The following is an 18781-nucleotide window of genomic DNA, read 5'->3' as shown; positions in this document are numbered from 1 at the left end:
TGGATGGATCATTCATACACATAATCGGGAACGCAAAACCGGAGCTACTTTTGTTTTCACACGTGCACACTTTTTCACCCCATGACTACAACGATTATGAATAATAAACCCACAGTGCATTGCACATTTCACATGCCAGTAAAGTGTATCCCTTTCCCGGCCAACGGAAGCCGATATTCTCCTCGGGGGACCAGCGGTTCAGAACCACAGACGAAAAAGAGTTCGCTTGATCTCTGCGTGGGGTTTGTCCGACCATTTTGGTTTCCTTCCATGCCATGAAAACATCAATCGTAGATTATTTTAGTAGTATTTTTTTTCTTAATTTAAGATTAAGAGTTATCATCATCATCTACCTTTTTTCCCTTTTTAAGTAGTTAATTAAACACTTCAACCGGGAATGAAAGGAGAGTGTAAATGAAGTGCGCAGTGCTGTACATGAATGGCTTTAACTCTGAAACTGGAAATTAAAGATTATCTAGAAAATATTCAACTAAGTTCCTTAAACGCTGGAACAGAAATGGACACAATTTTCAAATGATTCTACTTTGCCTGACAATGGCAGTTGGGGGTCGGCAGGATGGGACTTGAGAGGTGAGGTGGGGGGACTGAGAGGTGAGGTCTGCAGCCAGACTCTCTCAAGTGCACGAGGACCAGGAAACCAAGAAAAAGGAAAGGAAAAGCAAACTGAGCGTCCAGGCAGCTGACTGCCACTAAGATTTTGTTGTTTTTGTGTCTCAACACTAATTCCTCTTGAGTGTTGTTTTGATTTCTGTTTTTCTCCTAAATTTAAATTTCCAAGGAAAGTCAGACCTCAAAACTTGTTTCTTCTGAATGAGAATGAAATTATTTTTTTTCTGAAAAAGTGTCATGTATTTTTTTTTTTGCAGTCAAACAACATGGTAGTTTCCAGTACAGTAGTTCTCATTTGTCCTCTGCTTCCTTCCTTCCTTCCTTGTTTACTTCCTTCTTTTTGTCCTTCATTCATTCATTGCTTCCTCCAATCATTGTTATCTTTGTTCCTTCCCTTCCTTGTTCCAATGTTTTTTCCTTCTTACCTTTTTCACATGATTTTATCCTTGTTTTTCTTCCTCAATTCATTCTTTGCTTCCTTCCCACCTTGTTTCCATCCTTCCTCATTTTTTGTGTGTTCCCTCCTTTTTTTCTTCCTTCTGACAACAGCTCTCTTACAAGCAAGCAACAAAATACTACCTGTTTCCACCCGGTCTCGAACCGGGGACCTTTTGCGTGTAAGGCAAACGTGATAACCACTACACTATGGAAACAACTGCACTGGGAATCTTCTAGACCTTGATCACCATCAGGGCTGCAACTAAGGAGAATCATATATCCATCCACTCAGTTCGCATGTTCTCCCCGTGCTTGCGTGGCTTTTTCTGCCGCATCCCACTCTAAATTGGCCCAAGGTGTAATTGTGAGTGTGGCTGTTTGTCTCAATATCCCCTGTGATTGGCTGGCAACCAGTTCAGGGTGTACCCTGCCTCCTGCCTGTTGACAGCTGGAATCGGCTCCAGCACTCCCCGTGACCCTCGTGAGGATAAGCGGTGAAGAAAATGGATAGATGAATGGTTGGAGAAAAGAGAGTCATCACCAACACATCCAGGAGGCACAAGTCATCAGGTCTTCATGAGGAAATAGAAGACTCATCTTTATTTTCATGAACCTGCAAGCATATACACAACATTTGTTGTCTGCATTTTACTCATCACAATGAACACACACACTTGTTAGTGGAACACACTGGAGCAACTGGGGAGCAGTTCAGGGCATCTGTTCTTGCTCATGGACACAACAGCAGTGAGTTTGGGTGGGGTCTTGAACCTACTTGGTTGGTTTCCCCATGGTGGCAGTCCAGCTAAACCATTAGTCCAGGCCCATTAATTTGGGTCGATGTGAAAAGTTGAAATCACCAAAAAAATTGTCGAGCATTTAGTGTAAAAATAAAAAAAAATAATAAAAATCATTAATGAAAAGACTTGGCAAACATCTACCCACATGCTGAGTTTGCATGTTTTCTTTCTCTCTTTCTTGGTCTTCTTGCACTCGACAGAGTCTGGCTGCAAACCTCACCTCTTTGGGCCCCCATCTCACATCTCAAGTCCCATCCTGCAGCCCTCATCCGCCACCGTCAGGCAGGGAACGAAGTGGAATAATTTTGTGTAATATTTCTCCTTCCACAAAAACCATATCAAAAACAAAAAATATTTCTCTCCCCATCTTTTTCCAATGTCATCCGTTTTTGAAAAAGATCCAGCAAGCCACGAGGATGGCGCTAAAAAAAAAGCTCAAGAAATATGGGTTGTCCCCGCCTGGTCTGATTCCATGATTCTAAAAACATCAAGTGCTGGATCTAGCAGCTCGTTGGTCTAGGGGTATGATTCTCGCATTGGGTGCGAGAGGTCATGGGTTCAAATCCTGGATGAGCCCATATGAAAGTTCTTCTTTGACAATTTCTTAGTGTTGCATGGTCTATACGTTCATGCAACCCCCCGCCACTGGTCGAACATGACAAAGTGCTTAAAAAGTGCAACTTGTGGAAGAAAAAAAAAGATATGGCCACTCCTGCATGTATAATCTCAACATTTAAACCAACTCCTCAGAAAATCAAATCGCCGTCGTCCATATAATAGGACTGTTATTGTTTGTCCTTAGTGCCACGCCCCCTCTATAACACTTCAAGACCGGGGTTCGATTCCCTGACGGGGAGATAGTTAATGTTATCCTTTGCTTTTCGACAGGCTCTTCTTCGCGGAAAGCAAGCCGAGCTGTTTTGTTTCCAAACAGGGACCTCACGCGGATCAAAAGAATATCACAACACCACTTCTACAGAACTGAAATTGTTGCTCATGTGTCGTTTGGTAGTAGGACCAACAAATTGCTTCACTCGCCGAATTTGCGTCCGGCACGACAGTCGCCTGAAAGTGCAAAACGTAACAAATCGCAAAACATTTTAACCTTCCAGAAAACACAAAGCAAACAAGAAAATAATTAAAATTACAAGAACAACACGAAGAAAGCTAGCTGAGGTATTTCTACATACCTGTGTTTGGTGGGTGACAGACAAAATGACGCGGCCCTCCAAGGCTGTAACGCTTTTTGGAATGAGAGCGGCTGTAGGGACAAAGTGGCTCGTTGGTCTAGAGTTATGATTCTCGCTTTGAATGTGAGAGGTCCCGGTTTCAACTCCTGGATGATCCCTGCTATGCAGTCTGTAATGGCTCAGTGTGCTCTAAAATCTCACCTTGATGTCCTTCTCAAGGTAGCCTGTGTAGTAAGTAAAGGGTCCATTTTTGTTTAGGGTGTCATCCAAATGATCATTGAGTTATGTGGTTATGTGCTTCATTGTTGGTGATGACTTATGAAGTCATCCGCTCTTTTGTGTTGGTTGTTGTTCTTGGGGAACACTTCTTAAGGAGAGCAGGACTGAAAGAGGTCCTGGGGTTGAAATTCGCGACAAGCTCTCTTTGGAAATGTCAACGGCCAGGAATCCTTTGCCACGATCAAACAGTGGCCTGCATGACAAGTGATCATCTTTTTCATTTCTGTGGGCCTTGTTCTTGTGGTATGCTTTTCAATTACCTATGACCTTGAGAAGTCCAGTTTTCAAGTCCCAGAAAAAACCTTTTGCCCAAATTTCCATTAGCTGATCAGGGTTTCGTCAGCTTCACCTTTTTGTTTACCACAAAAAGTCAAGGCTTCTTTACAGTCTAGTTCAATCAATCATTTCATATAGACACAAAATTATTGGGAAACAAGGCATGAATAACTTTGTGTATTTCGGGACCAGTACTAATTTATTACATTTGCCCACTGGAGGCTTTTTGAATAGAGCTCGTGCACGTGACGTAACAATTTGCATGGCGCCAAATTGCCAGTCAAATCAAGCTGCTCTGCCAATTTTTCTCAAATGGTATGTCATTACTTTTGATACCAAACATTAACATTTAATAAAAGCTTCTTGACCATTTCGATTCTCACTGGCAAACTTGTTTCTGAGCCCATGACTTTAAGAATTTCAAACTGAGGAGGAAAATGGATTCTCAACATTGTGTTTTTTCATGAGTCATTTGCTTTTACTCTCTAAAGTTTTCCCACACAGAACATTTCCATTGATTTTTATCAGTATGACATCCCATTTGGACTTTTTAATCATATCATCATCAGAGTGAGGAGAAAGTGACCTAATGTCATCACTCTCTGATCGTGGAGTGAAGAGGCCGTCTGCTTGTGATCATCCACAGTGCCCAAATTTGAAATTTTTCATTTTGGCCTTGTCGCTTGGGTCATTTCTTGTTTTGTTTTGCCAGAATTTTTGTTTTGGGGGATTCCAATGGATAAAAGACATTTCAATTCTTTTTAATGGGGAAAATGGATTTGTTGTATAAGCAAATGGAGCCAGCCTCACTGTTGGATGTACATTTTATTCACAATCATAAATACATTTTACCACCAAAAGTAAGATTCCTTCCAATCTGTTTCAAACAATCATTCACTTAATTGATATTGACACCACTAAAGCATTGGGCAAAAAGCATGCATGCTCAAGAAAATTTATATTATCAGGACATTTTGGATCAACAAAGTCAAACATGAAAAAGCATTGGTATAGCTGGTCTGGGAAAAGGAATGTACCATATTATGAAATGGCAGTAATTGGTCATTTTATTCATCATTGCTCTCAGATAGAACCCCCTCACCTTCAAAATTAAAACTTTTCAAGAAATTAAATGGAAAAAACACCTTCTTAAGATCAGCTTTCTAAACACCACATTGTATAAGTTGGTAGTGTATCATATATTGTTGCATCGCATGAACAACAGCTCATACCCCGAAATGTTGTTGCCTCACACATTTACTGTGCTTTTTTGTTTCAAGCAAATTTATGGAATGGGATGATCAGAATGTCATCATAAAAATGACACAAACACTGCAGATTAAGGATCCCATCCTTGCAAGCCTCACGCAAGAAAGGTCGTCACCAGTCATCAACAAAATATATGCAGACATTTCCACTCAAGGCAGCTTCATACTCTGAAAAGGAGCCTGGGAACACCCTGAACTGGTTGCCAGCCAATCGCAGGGCACATGGAGACAAACAGCCACAGTCACAATCACACCTCGGGGCAATTGAGTGTCCAATTAATGTTGCATGTCTTGGGAATATGGGAGGAAACTGGAGTGCCAGGAAAGAAAAACCTACACATGCACGGGAAGAACATGCAAACACCAAACAGGAGAGACTGGGATTGAACCCTGGTCCTCAGAAATGTGAGGCCAACATTTCACAGAGTCGCCCACCTTGCCGCCCAATACATACGGATTTGTCTTAACTTCCATACTTTTTCAATTTTGTCATGACCATTATTGCAGTTACAGGACAGTTATTGCAGTGTTAATATTTAATTGAAGAATATACCAATGACACTAATTGTTCATAAATTAGAGTTTCAATGTTTATTTATGAAATAAAATAATAGGATGATGTGGGGAGTGACATGAATCCAAAAGCGGTTGGGATGGTATTCTGGATCAAATATTAATGAATATTTTTAGGAACGCAGTAAAATGTTGAGATGATTCACTTGATTATGATAATGCAGATAAAACCTTTCAGTTTCACTGGTGCTGGCTTAGCATCCTGCAGGGTTTCAGCCTTGTTGCCATGGTGACAGATTTAGAAAGACAACCTTGGCAGCTTTCAACAGCTGTGATCGTATAGTGGTTAGTACTCTGCGTTGTGGTCGCACCAACCCCGGTTCGAATCCGGGTCACGGCAGGGACGAATCTGTGAAGCTGAATTTTTGGTTGATATTTGCATGAATCCCTTTAGAATTACAAAAATAAATGAACTAAAGACAATTATGGAAGTAATTCATTGCCATCACAATACAAATTCAAAATTCTAGCATGGAATTTTTTTAACACTGTAATCCAATGTAAAAAATTCAACGTGTGTATGTGATTTATTTGTGTGATACAGGCATATAAGTATTTGAACACCTGTCTATCAGCTAGAATTCTGACACTCAAAGACCTGTTAGGCCGTCTTTAAAACTCCACCTCCACTCCATGTATTATCCTGAATCAGATGCACCTGTGTGAGGTCGTTTGCTGCATAAAGACATATTTCATGATTCAATTGATGCTATATAATTACTTTAAAAAGGCAGATGTGGTTGATAAAGGAGTTCTCGAGGTATCAAGAAAAAATATATATATTTGTGACCTAACCTTCAAAGAAGACATTTCAGGTGAACATACCTAAAACATCATTCTGAACTGGCTTTGATACCACATGCAAAACACATAACCAAGCTAGCCAGGAGTTGAACCTAGAACCTTCTGATCCGTAGTCAGACGCATTATCCATTGCGCCACTAGCCCTTCACAAAATTGCATCTTCTGCAAACCCATGTATACAATTTTCACTGTCCTACACCCGCCAAATAACAGCATCAAAAAAGGCGACTGAGGGGCTTGATACCTGCTGTGACCTGGAATTGAACAAGGATTGCGTGGCAACAAAGCTGAGAACTAACCACTACGCGATCACAGCTTTGTGGAAACTGCCACGAAAGTTGGACGTATAAAGCTGTTGGCTGCAGTGAGAATGCCTCACGATCCAGGACTGTCCCAATCTAGGGAATGCCAAGTCAGATTGTCTAGTTGTGAGGATGCGGTGATTTCATTGGCATGGGCGAAGTTTGTCTCCGGGTCGTGACAGGCAAATTCTTCAACTTCTTTAGTCAAGTGATGATCAAGATTGACAATTCTTTGGATTAACCTGTTTTATTGGCAAAAACATCGACTTCAGCATTATATATGGATACTCTATGCCACTCAGGTGGAGGGTCTCGACGGGCCAGTGGAGGAGCGTCTGCGCCGGCGACGGGAGGGGCGTTGTTTTTACTGTGGGCGTTTGGGACACTTGATCGCCCGCTGCCCGACTCGACCAGAGCACTCTGACATCAGGATCTCTACTCCGGTGAGTGTGCGGTACACCGCGGCGGGGTCAGGGAGGTCCCTTCTTCACCTCACCTTGGGAACGGACTCCCATTCATGCACTGTGACGGCTTTCATAGATTCTGGGTCGGAAGCAAACCTGATAAATCCCCGCGTGGTCGAAGAGCTGGGGGCAGCAACCATCCCCACGCAACGGTTTCGTCACGCCTATGCCGCCAACGGCAAGTTCCTTTGTCGGGTTACACATCGCACTCAGACGCTACGTATGAGCTTTCCGGACGCTCACTCGGAGCGTATTAGCTTCCATGTCTTCAACGCACGTAGTAGCGACATCATCTTGGGCAGCCCGTGGCTCAAAGAACATAACCCGCACATAGATTGGACCACGGGTCAGATCAAGACTTGGGGAGAGGACTGTCTCAGTCGCTGTTTCGCTGTCCAGGAAGACAGGGGTATTAAGGTCGCGCCGGTTCGGCAAACAGAACCTAGTACCGCCCCGGACCTGACCGCGGTGCCCTCCTGCTACCATGATCTACGGGAGGTCTTCTCTGAATCTAAGGCAAAGTCTCTGCCGCCACATCGGTCACACGACTGCCGGATTGAACTCCTGCCAGGCACCTCTCAGAGAGAAACTGTTCTCGTTAACAGGACCAGAGCATCAAGCCATGAGGGACTACATCGAGGACTCGCTGGCAGCCGGACTCATTCGCCCCTCATCCTCACCAGCCGGTGCGGGGTTTTTTTTTGTCAAGAAGAAGGACTCCACGCTGCGACCCTGCGTCGACTACCGAGGACTGAACGACATCACAGTCAAGAACAGGTACCCTTTGCCGCTGATCGCTACAGCATTCGAACTCCTTCAGGGAGCCCGGATCTTCACCAAGCTCGACTTGCGCAGCGCTTACCACTTGGTGCGGATTCGGGAAGGAGATGAGTGGAAGACGGCGTTCAACACCCCCACAGGGACTATGAGTATCTTGTGATGCCTTTTGGACTGACAAACGCCCCGGCCGTCTTTCAAAACTTCATTAACGACGTGCTTCGGGAGTTCCTGAATAGATCTGTCTTTGTATACCTGGATGACATTCTCATCTTTTCAGCAGACCTAACCTCTCACATTCAACAAGTCAGAGAGGTGCTCCGGCGTCTGCAGCAGCGCCAATTGTAGGTGAATATGGATAAGTGTGAGTTCCATCGGGCATCCGTGTCCTTCCTGGGCTTCGTCCTGGCTGAGGGAGAGATACGGATGGACCCCGGGAAGGTCGACGCGGTGCTGCGGTGGCCTACCCCCACCAACAGGAGGGACGTACAGAGGTTTCTGGGATTTGCCAATTTCTATAGGAAATTCATAAGGAACTTCAGTTCCGTGGCCGCTCCTCTGCATTCGCTCACCTCGCCACATACCACCTTCGACTGGTCCGGGACCTGCCAGGAGGCCTTCAGCAGGCTCAAGGCAAGTTTCACTACTGCGCCCGTTCTCATTGTTCCGGACCCAGATAACCAGGCCTGAGAGGATGTGGCACTCGCCCGCCGTGTTTTTGTGATTTTAATGATGACACCCAAATTAATAGATTTTTCCACATACTAAATAAGTGATTGACATGTTTTTTGGGTACAAGGTGTTGTTCAGGTGGTGCAATGACAGATGACAGCCATGTATGACATACTCTCATGCCAATTTGAACAATGCCGAGTTTGGAAACTCAACATAAGTTGTTTTCTTTTTAAATGTCCAGATAAGTTCTTGAGCCAAAACACAAAACAACAAAAAAATAAAGTACAAAGCATGAAGACCCATACTTTCAACACTGTATGCATTTTGTTCAATGTTTTAGTGATGTCAATAACAAATAAGCAAATGATTGATGGGAATATGGGGTTGTATTTGTGATCTTTCATAAATGACTCTTGTAAAAGCAGTGACTATGACTCTATTTGCGTGTCCAGTATATTAAAGGCATTTTCCCCATTAAAAAGAAATTAATGTCTTTCAACCAGTGGGAAGCTTCCACGAACAAAATGCTCTCAACTTCACGCAAATGTGGACCAAGAAATATGTGAAAAAAATCTGCAAATCTGGGGCACTGTGGAGGATCACCAGCAGGCGGCCTCTGAACTCCACAATGAGTGATGACATGATGTCACACTCTCCCCACCGATGAAGAGATGATAAAACGTCTGAAGCGGATTTGACATGTCACACTGACAAACAATGGAAAATTTCTGTGTGGGAAAGCTTTTAGTCCTTCCATCCATCCATTTATTTAGCCACTTAACCTCACAAGCGTCATGGCAAGTGCTGGAGCATATCCCAGCTGTCACTGGCCAGGAGGCTGAACTGGTTGCCAGCCAATCGCAAGGGACACCGAGACAAACAGCCACACTCACAATGACACCAAGGGGCAATTTAGAGTGTCCAATTAATGTTGCATGTTTTTGGAATGTGGGAGGAAACCAGAGTGCCCGGAAAAAACCCACGCAGTCACGAGGAGAACAAGCAAACTCCAGACAGGCGGGTCCAGGGTTGAACACGGGACCTCAGAACTGTGAGGCCAACACTTTTCCAGCTGATCCACCATGCTGCCCCAGATTTATACATCTTTGTCTGAATTTCCATATTTTTTATATTTTGTCACAAACATTATTGCAGTTACAGGACAGATATTGCAGTGTTAATATTTAATTGAAGAATATACTCATGACTCGAATTGTTGATAAATTAGAGTTTCAGTGTTTATTGATTAAATAAAACAATATGATAATGTTGGGAGTGACATGAATGTTGCTTTTCATCACTATCCAAGATTCGAGCATAGAATTGGTTGGACTTGTATCCTGGATCAAATATATCTGAAGATTTTTATGAATGCAATAAAATGTTGAGATGATTCACTTGATTGACACAAAAATGCAGATAAAACCTTTCAGTTTCACTGGTGCTGGCTCAGCATCCTGTAGGGTTTTAGCCTTGTTGCCATGGTGACAGATTTAGAAAAACAACCTTGCCACCTTTCAACAGCTGTGATCGTATAGTGGTTAGTACTCTGCGTTGTGGCCGCAGCATCCCCGGTTTGAATCCGGGTCATGGCAGTTCTGTTGAGTTATTTTTTTTAGTCCTTATGGTTGATATTTGTATGAATCTCTTTAGAATTACAAAAATGAACGGACCAAACACAATGATGGAAGTAATTAATTAATCCATCAGAATGCCAAAGAAAGGACCCTACAAATAGTAACACAAGCACATTCAAACCATTTTCTTGAACAAATAGCCATAGAATTTTCAACACTGTTGACCAAATGGGATTCCCGACCACTTGCTGAGGCCGTAGCACAAATAAAGCACCATGAAGATTTGGACCGTGTGGAAATTAACTGGCTGCAAGGACTCATTTGGGCAGACATGTTTTCCATTGCACCATTTGCCTCACGGTGGCTTAAAGCCCTACCCAAGCCCATCTCAAGGACTATCACTGTCCCACGCAAATTTCAAACCTCAGGACTAAAGAAATTAACTCCTGGAATTTGGTCCTGCTGTGACTCGAATTTGAACCAGGGTTGCTGCAGCCACAACACAGTGTACTAAGCACTATATCATCATGTAGGTGCGGGACGAACATGCAAACTCCACACAGATGGGGATGGGATTGAACCCATGTTCTCAGAACTGCGAGTCCAACGCTCTACAGCCACACCACCGGAAGGTCCTTGCTCGCACCCAGTTTTGAAACAAGTACCAGACACACATCAGCAGTATTAATCAATAGAAATGTCCACTCTCCTTAAGATTTACAACATGAGCAAAAAAAACAAATAAAATAAATAATACAGCTCCTTGACAAGCAAGCAAGAAAAAAATGATTGTTTCCACCCGGTCTCGAACCGGGGACCTTTCGCGTGTGAGGCAAATGTGATAACCACTACACTATGGAAACTGCCAGGCTGTGCTTTTGAGAGATGAAAGATGAAACTCTACTCTCTTCAGAGTAACGCTTCTCAGCTATTTTCAGCAGTTGCTCCAATACAAACATCAACAATGAAATTTTGAATGACGACAAAGTTGGAAGAAGTGGACATTTGGACTTTCACCCTATAACTTCAAATTTACACCTCAGTGACAAATTAAACATTCCTGACAAAAGCAGAATTCAGTCAGTTGCACGAGCGGTCATCTACAACCCCATGATATGTCCTTCTCAGTGGAAAAGTTTGTGAATTCAAAGTAGAAACCTTGATATCCATCAGAATGCCCAAGAAATGACCCTAATGTGATTCAAACACATAACCTTCCGATCTGGAGTCAGCCACGATACCGTTGCGCCACAGAGCAGGTAATGAAGGGCTTTTGTGGAGGTGTAAGCTCAACAGGAGGCAGGTATAATTGCCAATACAAGCGACTGACATGCCCGACTGGTGAATCCGTGTAAAAAAAAAAGCTTGCTCTGTAGTTGTCATTGAAGTCAGGACTGGGCAATTTTCTCCCATCTTTGAGGGGACATTTTTTTTGCCCATGAGATGATCAAACACTGAATTCATGCAGTCTCTGAACAAAACAAGTGGAAGGGGGCATCCAGAGTTGAACTGGAGACCTCTTGATCTGCAGTCAAATGCTCTACCACTGAGCCACAAACCCTTGCTGTCACAGTGCCTCTTAGTGGTGTAGACAATTCAATATTCATCATTTGTACCATTGGTTTCAGTTGTGAAATGTGTATGATTGAGAACTGTTCGCATCAAACGACCTTTCCACTGTTCTTGGTCCCTGGAAAAAGCTATATGTGACTTGCAGGTGACGTCACATCCGTTTTGAATTTTTTCTGGCCGCCATATTGGGAGGTCTCATTTCACAGGTTACATTCGATTACATAAGACGCTTTTTGACTTCTGAGACGATGGTGCACACGTGTTGTGTTATTGGCTGCTATAACAAGTTCAGCAAAGAAGGGAACAGACGGTTTTTCCGATTTCCGAAAATAATTACGCACCAAGGACCCCAAACAGAAGAAATGTCGAGCAAACGGCAAGCGAAGTGTCTCAGTAATATCTCGCGTGCAGATCTCACTCGTCCCACAGTTTCAAGTCGTGTGTGCAGCGATCACTTCATAAGTGGTAAGTTTAAGCCTAGTATTGCACTTTGACCATATCCTCCGACTGCTATTTTTACATGTATGTGTTGTTTGCTGTGTTTTATATGACAAGACTAACGGTGTTTGATAGGTCTACATGTACATGTACATCCAACTCGGCCGCCGATCGAAATCGGCCGCCAGTGACAAGCTTTTCATCTCCAGTTTAGGATACAAACGTAAGGATGTGTGTTGTGCGTTTGCTGTCTGTTTACTCTCTGTGAACATCAAAATATTTTTAAGAAGGAAATATACCGTATATATATTAAAAACAACACGAGTATGCATGTATCACCTACCACCTACCAGGGCATCATTCACGCTAGCCCTAATACAACAGTTGCGGCTTTCTATATGCTGACATTTGAGTCAGGCAAATGTGAACAAATAGAAAGCCGCGACTGTTGTATTAGGGCTAGTATTACTATTAGGGCTACATTCAGACATTCACGCTATAATTTGTTAGTACTTAGTCATTTACACCTTGTACATTTTAATTATTGTCACATTACTTAATGCTCCTTCAAATAAATTTAAAAGATGGTGTAATATTTATTTGTCAGATCTTTTTCCCTAATCGGTCCGATATGTCGGACCTGAAAAAGCCATAATGGCTAAGCAGAAACAACAACAACAACAGTGAGTTACGCACTCTGTCCCGGGTGATTACAAGTTACTTACTCGGGCAACGATTAAAACCTTTTCTTCAGACAACGTTTTGCAGAGGACACTCTGAATCCACCCGCTTACAAAGTAATTGTAAGCCTCCAAGGACTTGCAGGCCTTCAATCTGTGGGTGACTCAGGCTGTTGGTTGTAAGCACCAAGTAGTTCACAATGTCGGGGTTTTCCACTCTCGGCCAACATTTTTCAGTCGCAAAGTCAGCCTTCGATAGACTATACGGGTCCAGATCCACACATAAATTGATTTTCTGCCTGTAGTAGGGTTTCAGATCAGCCGACAGATCCTCGAAATACTTGGAAAACGCTATAGAAAGTGCAGATACAATGAACGCGATGCTGGTATGTCGACAAACTTTAAGAACTGTTTACAACCTCCGAAAATGGCCGACACATGAAAAATTCTTACCCACAATGCACTTGCTCTGAAGTTGTGCAAGTGACCTATTGTCTAATTCAAGGTCAAGATGTTCAAGCTTGGTGGGACTCTGGCTCGCAAGTGACAATTATTGATGAGGAATGGAAAGAAATGTGTTCTGCCAGACACAAAACTCAGAGACATTTCAGAAATTTTGGACAGAGTGGGCCCTTTAGACACAGTAATAGCCAATGGAGAGAACATGTCGTGTGTGGGCTGGGGAGAGGTAACCTTTAGTTTAGCTTCAAGGGACGCTCCCACCACTTCAGTGAACGTCCGTAGTCTCGTAATGAAAGGTGACAAGCTTGGCCAACCAATCATTGGATCAAATGTTATTGAGCTGATCATAGTCAATGAACTAAAACAATCTAATGCCACTGACAGAAAATGCCCAAGACAAATGGTGACAACAGCATTTCCCAATCTTGAACTCGAACAAGCACAGTTGGCTGGAAGAACTGTCATTGTCCAACACATTCAAGCTTTATATCCTGCCTCCATATTAGAGGGTGCTCGACCTCCACCTCCTGTTTGCTTGAGCCACGTCCGACTCGAAGAAAACAAAACAACGGACCAATGGGACCCACCAGTCAATTTGAGTCACCTCAGTAACCACAGTGGCCGGAGAAAACCCACGCAGGCACAGGGAGAACATGCAAACTCTACACAGATGTGGGCAGGATCGAACCCGTGTCCTCAGAACTGTGAGCCCATCGCTTTACCAGCTGATCCACCATCCCACCTACACACCATCCGATAACAGAAATCTATATTTTTCAATTTCATGTCATCATATTTTATATTCATTGTTTTCAATACCGAGGTCTTTGAACCTGGGACCTCTCGCACCATCAGCAAGAATCATGCCCCCCGACCAATGGACCACAAGATGACACCTTTGCTTTCATGTCGCACCTTCCAAGTGAAAATGATGACCACAAGTAAATGTTATCTTTATTGAACATGGATCAATATCTTTCTTTTGTACTTTCTTCAACGATTATAAGGATTATATTGAAGTATCCCTTATGTAAAGTGCAACGCACTGTGGGAAAGGGGTTTTGCAATTTATTTTCATTTTTCCTGTGAGGGATTGTAACAGAAATCAAATGAGTGTCAGTGCACAAAACCAAAGCAAAGTATCAACCTCTTTGACACATAGTTTTAAGCATGCAACAGTTGGAAATTGTCAAGGAAGAACTGTAATTAGGGCTCGTCCGGGATTTGAACCGGGGACCTCTCGCACCCAATGCGAGAATCATACTCCTAGACCAACGAGCTAGCACATGTTAATGTTTTTAGAATCATAGAATCAGACCAGGAGGAGGCAACCCACATTTCTTGAGGTGGAGCATTTTCAAAAATGGATGAAAATTGGAAAAAGATGGGGAGGGAAATAATTTTTTGTTTTTGAGATGGTTTTTGTGGAAGGAGAAATATTACACAAAATTATTCTACTTCGTTCCCTGCCTGACGGTGGCGGTTGAGGTCTGCAGGATGGGACTTGAGATGTGAGGTGGGCGTCCTAAGAGGTGAGGTTTGCAGCCAGAATCTCGAGTGCAAGAGGACAAAGAGAGAAAGAAAACATGAAACTGTGATGAGTAAAATGCAGACAACAAATTTTGTGTATATGCTTGCAGGTTCATGAAAATAAAGATGAGTTTTCTATTTCCTCATGAAGACCTGATGACTTCTTTCTCCTGGAGGTGTTGGTGGTGACTCTCTTTTCTTCATCCATTCATCCATCCATTTTCTTTGCTGCTTATCCTCACGAGGGTCAAGGGGAGTACTGGAGTTGATTCCAGCTGTCAACGGGCAGGAGGCAGGGGACACCCTGAACTGGTTCCCAGCCAATCACAGGAGAAATTGAGACAAACAGCCACACTCACAATCACACCTAGGGGCAATTTAGAGTGTCCAATTAATGTTGCTTGTTTTTTTGGGATGTGAGAAGAAAAGCCACGCAAGCACGGGGAGAACATGCAAACTCCACAGAGGGAGGTCCGGGATTGAACTCAGGACTTTCCACCTTATCCACTGTACCACCCATACCAATTCTAGAAACATCAACATTTGAATCAGAGTTAGCACAGACCTGGGTAAATATTTTCACATGAAAACTGAAACTTTTGTGTACCTCTGTGTGTGTCTGTGTTTGTGTGCTTTTGTGCATGTGTGTGCGTGTGTTTGTGTGTGTGTGTGTGTGTGTGAGCCACACACCCCCTATCGTGTTGATCAGGACAATATGGAGGAGAGAATCTGATCACAAACAGAGCAGGGAAAACATTTCTCTTCAATGTATCTTCTCCTGTGCCATTTGGTTTTACAGGTAAAAGATTTCCCACAAAGATAATTTCCATCGCTTGTTGTGAGTGTGACGTTTGAGTTTAGATTTTTCATCATCTCTTCATTAGTGATAAGAGTGCGACATCATCATTTTTAATGGGGAAAATGTCTTTGATATTCGGTACAAGCAAATTGAGTCAAATTCACTGTTTTAACAAGCGTCATTTATTAAAGATCACAAATACACTACTACTCCATCATTTGCTCATTTGATGTTGACATCACTAAACTATTTGACAAAAAAACATAGTTTTAGGTCCAAGTATGGGTCCATATTTGAATCACTTTTTTTTCAAGAAATTTTCTGGAAATTAAAAGAAGAATACACCTTGCTTGAGTTTCCAAATGGGTTTGTTCAAGTTTGCTTTATATCATACATTGCTGTCATATGTCACTGCACCACATGAACAAAAGCTCGTACCCAAAAATTATGTCAATCACTTATTTAATATGTGGAAAAATCTATGAACTTGTGTGTAAAACCACAGCGGGCGTGTGCCACGTCCTTGCAGGCCTCATGCATGAACCCAAAAGTTGTCAACAATCAAGACCAACATTTATGGAATTTTTACTCTTGGCGACTTTAACCTCTGAAATATTACTACAATTAGCCCAACAATTTATCTGGATCAAATAAGGGCAGCACGGTGGGGTACCTGTTGAGCGTTGGTCTCACAGTTCTGAGGATGAAAAGTAAGTTTCTTTTGGCTTGTCCATTACAGGGTCGCCACAGAGTATCATCTCAGATGAACGCACATATATGTCTGGCACAATTTTTACACCAGATGCGCTTCGTGACACAACCCTTCTCAGGAAGTGGAGGCCCCAGTGGGATATGAACCCACAACCCCTGGATTACCAAAACCGTGCTCTACCCACTGAGCTACAGGACCTCACATTTCTGAGGATCACGGGTCAAATTCTGACCCAGGCCTCATGCATGAACCCAAAAATTGTCAACAATCAACAACAACATTTATGCAATCTTTACTCTTGGCGGCTTTAACCTCTGAAATATTACTACAATTAGCTCAATATTTTATATGGATCAAATAAGGGCAGCACGGTGTGGTACCTGCAGAGCGTTGGTCTCACAGTTCTGAGGATCACGGGTCAAATTCTGACCCAGGCTGTGTCGAGTTTGCATGTTGTCCCTGCGACTGGGTGGGTTTTCTCAGGGCACTCCTGTTTCCTCCCACATCCCAAAAACACAATTGGAGACTCTAAATTGCTCTTGACTGTTGTCTGTTTCCATCTGCCCTGCGATTCGCTCGCAACCAGTTGAGGGTGTAGGGTGCCTCCTCCTCGAAGATTGCTCAGATTTCCTCAAGCAATAATTCTACATCCCTGGTGAGGATCAGCGGCTAAGAAAATGGATAGATTGATATTTGTGGGTTGGATTTCAATGTTGAAAAATGACATTAGAAATTTTAATTCATACTCTGATGGCAATGAATTACTTCCAAGTTTGTGTTTTGTCTATTTGTTTTTGTAATTTTAATATTTTCTTTGTTTGTTTTGTGGTTTCTGGAAGGTTATAATGTTTCACGATTTATTACATTTGGCACTTTCAGGCCACTGTAGTTACGAATGCAATTCCGGTGAGTGAAGCAGTTTGCTGGTCCTGCTGTCAGATAGGACATGAGCAACAATTTCAGATGTGTAGAACTGGAGTTGCGTGAGGTCCTGGTTTGGAAACAAAGCTGCTCGGCTTGTTTTCCGTGAAGAGCCTCAAGAAAAACAAACCAATAAGATTATCCATCTCCCCGTCAGGGAATCGAACCCCGGTCTTCCGCGTGACAAGCGGAGATACTGTCCACGATACTAAGGAGGAGACTCTTGCACTTCTTTCCTGGGAACAGACGGTCTTCGGCTGAGTGTTTTTTTTCAATTTTATTTTTTTTGTAGTCAAGGAACTTTTGAACATGAGGTTCTGGTCACACTGAACATGTTGAGTCGAGTGCCACCATAGTAAAATATTGTTTGAAAATATTCTGTGCGCGTTAACTCTTTCCAAAGTTGTGGTAATCAGACACAGCTAAAAAAAAAAAAAGACTATGGTAGTAAAAACTCACTTGATTTCAGGTCTCACACACATATTAATTAATCACTTGGAAATATACTTTTCAGAGGGGAAATTACTGTCTAAATTCTAGATAAAAAATAAAATAAAAATAAAAATATATCTATATTATGTTTCTTAATAGGTTGTTACATTTTTATTTCTAGAAATGGTGCATTTGGAGTTGTCATTTGCTGTAAGATATAATCATCAAAATTATACATGTATCAAAAAAATGGCGCATCTCTTTGAGTTTCACTTTTTGAATTTAAATGAAACTTTTGACATCATTATCATTTTTTGAAATGTGCCATGATGGAAACTTGTGGAATGTGTTTTTCAACTTTGGATAATGGCATCAATCCTCATAAATGTCTTGAATAGGAGGGACCTAAGTGAACAGCGTGATTCGTTCGTGAACTGGTCTACTCAGGAACTGAAGACTGATTCATTTGGTTGTGATCTGCCAAGTATGAGTACGATGAGTGATTCGTTTCCCAGAGGAACGACATCCTCCGCAGTGAGCGTACTCATGAGAGCGATTGCTAAATCCTGACTGAATACTGGTGAGAGGTCACGATATTCTTGCGGAACTGGAGAGAGGTCTGCTGGGTCAGCAGCAGGGGGAGCGTCTTTGGAGGCTCTCACAGCAGAAAGCAAGCAGTGGCAGCGACAGCGAGGACTCCATCCACTTGTAGTTCAATGAGTAGAGTCTACTGTGGGCTTGTGAATTTGAAGCCAGGGATTACCAAGAACCACAGGCATCCCAGAGGAAGGAATGACACAGAGGGATATGGTTTCAGGGTGATTGCCGAACATGAGGAGTGTGATAGGCACTGTTTGGTGGATGCCAGGTGACCCAACCATCCAGGGCTGATAAACTTTACAACAGTGGTGACTCATGTGGTATGGTACTTGCTTTGGGTGTGAGAGGTCCTGGGTTCAACTCCTGGAGGAGCACAGCTATTCCATCATTAGTGCCACAATGCGAATTATGCTAACAAGTGGCTCAAGGTGACCCCCAGAGCAAACAAAGGGGTCATTGAACATTTCTGTGTTGGTTGAAGGCAAATGATTTTTGTTTTGGGTGCCACCCAAATGATCAATGAAATATGTGATTATTTTCTTCATTTAAAACACCCTTGTTGCACTTGTGACAAGGAATGAA

General features: G+C 42.7%; 1 long non-coding RNA gene and 3 other non-coding genes across 4 annotated transcripts; 1 reads left to right on the top strand and 3 right to left on the bottom strand.

Moving 5' to 3' along the window:
* Positions 1–1210: 1210 nt before the first annotated feature.
* Positions 1211–1283, bottom strand: trnav-uac (transfer RNA valine (anticodon UAC)). Its single transcript has one exon. It is a non-coding gene; the product is annotated as a tRNA-Val (tRNA).
* Positions 1284–6329: 5046 nt separating this feature from the next.
* trnar-acg (transfer RNA arginine (anticodon ACG)) lies at positions 6330–6402 on the bottom strand. Its single transcript has one exon. It is a non-coding gene; the product is annotated as a tRNA-Arg (tRNA).
* A 291-nt stretch (positions 6403–6693) lies between these two features.
* On the top strand, positions 6694–14332 carry LOC133497160 (uncharacterized). Its single transcript, XR_009793964.1, has 3 exons — positions 6694–7003; positions 7101–7801; positions 7880–14332. It is a non-coding gene; the product is annotated as an uncharacterized LOC133497160 (long non-coding RNA).
* Positions 10844–10916, bottom strand: trnav-cac (transfer RNA valine (anticodon CAC)). Its single transcript has one exon. It is a non-coding gene; the product is annotated as a tRNA-Val (tRNA).
* Positions 14333–18781: the final 4449 nt, after the last annotated feature.

Source organism: Syngnathoides biaculeatus, unplaced genomic scaffold (genome assembly GCF_019802595.1).
Source record: "Syngnathoides biaculeatus isolate LvHL_M unplaced genomic scaffold, ASM1980259v1 ctg189_pilon_pilon, whole genome shotgun sequence".
Lineage (NCBI taxonomy): Eukaryota > Metazoa > Chordata > Actinopteri > Syngnathiformes > Syngnathidae > Syngnathoides > Syngnathoides biaculeatus.
The sequence above is the reverse complement of the archived record's forward strand: the minus strand, read 5'-3'. Positions and strand labels throughout refer to the sequence as shown.